Source organism: Atta colombica, unplaced genomic scaffold (genome assembly GCF_001594045.1).
Source record: "Atta colombica isolate Treedump-2 unplaced genomic scaffold, Acol1.0 scaffold162, whole genome shotgun sequence".
NCBI lineage: Eukaryota > Metazoa > Arthropoda > Insecta > Hymenoptera > Formicidae > Atta > Atta colombica.
In genome coordinates this window covers 343,575-345,746 of record NW_017259253.1, presented here as the reverse complement: position 1 = coordinate 345,746, position 2,172 = coordinate 343,575, and positions in this window count along the sequence as shown.

The window sequence follows — 2,172 nt, the reverse complement described above, 5'->3', positions numbered from 1 at the left end:
TTAATATAATATAATTAGTTTTAATTTTTTTTATATTTTTAATATTTGTAAAAAGAATTTCCTATTAATATTAATCGAATAAGAATATGAAGAAATTAATAATATAATATAATTTTTTTTTTTCAACAAAGAAGTCAAATAAATAAATTATTTTCAATGACTGCTTAATATCGGTTGTAGTATATGAATCAGCTGTAGACAAAGAAGATTTGCGCCATGTACAGTTGTGCAGTTTCTCTTATTTAGTCAGAAAAACATTGATAAATATATAAATTTTTAACGCGATTTTTCTAATTTTGTCAATAATACATTTATCATGTTTGAAAATATAATTCTCTTCGCTATTTAAGAATAGAAAATATTATCCTAGTGAAATCTAATATGACCGAAGTGCAGATTGGATACTTTTAGAATATTAAAGATCTCACGCTGAGTTCTAAATTATTTTTATACATTTACTTTTAGAATTATGTTTCTTCTCTCAAAGTGGAGCTCTAAAAGCTGAACCTTAAAGCTTTTATATGCATATACAGGTAATATAATATTCTCGATTGTCTCTGTGTTTGATTTTCTATTTTAAGATAAATAAGAATACAATACATTGTGTTAATACATTTTTATTAGTTTTATAAATTCCATAATAATATCACAAAATGATAATAAAGAAACCGAATGTCTCTCGAATCTATGTACTATTATTTGTATTTATTCTTTTCTTGAGATATAATGTATTCGTAACATACATAAAAATCTCTCTCTCTCTCTCTCTCTCTCTCTCTCTCTCTCTCTCTCTCAGCATATAAAAATTCTTATCAATTAAAATAATATATAGTCTAAATTATTAATGTAATTCGACTTTAATGGAAGTAACATAATATTACATGACAGTATATTTTGCGAATAAAGGTCTCCGACAGTTTGCTCAACAATCCTGATGCGTAATTCCGCATGGCAGCTTGTAAGATTGCGTAATTTCGCTATAATGTATTCTATGGGTACGTCGAATTTGCACCGCCGGACAAAACAACGTACGTGTAAGGTTCATCAACCTTCACCCAGCGACACACTCTCGCCGGCTGGGACTTGGTCATGGATGCGATCGATAACAGGGCGTTTCGTCGACGTTTCGAGAAACTCACGCTCCAGGCTGCACACACACCTGCGTGCACCCCGGGGCTCGAAAACGCCCATCTAGCCCTCGTGGAAAAGGTATATCTACTTGCAGTATTGTCGTGCCACAAGTGTCACAGGGCAGATCGTTGCAAACCAGCTACTCACTCGACCGGTTGGCGACCGGAATTCAAAATTTTGAGATCCAAGCCCATCGGTGGCCCGACCCGGCTGCAATATCAGCCTCGACATGACTGCCGAGTTCAAGGTCGCGCAATACCAGCGAAGTAACTAAAATTAGTCCAGCGGGCAGGTTACCTAAACCGCGGTTGGAGAAGCACCGCGGACAAGAGTTCGTTATTTATGTAGCGAGTTGATGAAGGTAAACCGCAGTGCCGCGACAAGTAGAAAACTTTATAGCAAGAGTTTCGAGGGAGAGAATATTGCGACGCAGCGTCTCTTTACCTTTCCCTCTCGGCAGATCGAAGTTCTGCGCGGCACGATTAGGGTGGGGCAATTTTTGTTCTATGTTGCGTAATAGCTGTTCACCCTTGCACGAAGACGCATTATCCTAGCTGTGCAGTGAAGTCTAAACAACTTATTATGTTTAATATAGATGAGGAGGGAAATTGTCTAACTTTACACAAAGCTATTATTTATTCTGCCACATTGTAAACTGTATATTTTGCTGAAAAGAAACTTAACTATACGATTATTATAGCATAAGGCTGCTATAATTTACACTAAGATATTAATATCAGTCGCAAGAATTATAATGTAGAATTTTTTTATAACTTGGAACGAAGAGTAGTGGTTATATTAATCTTTACTGTGTAATTCCTGTTTTTTTTTTGCTGACAATACAATCGTGGAAAGGGAAATAATGGATGAAATGTGTAATCGATGCGTTTATTTTGCTGGGTCGGAGACAGCGAACATTTGCGCACTTTCTATACGTTATATCTATAACTCACTTCGTGCATCTATCGATTAGCTGCTGCAGCTGAACCTCGAATGTTCTGGAACATGATGGAAACACCTAAATTGCAATATCTGCGTTTT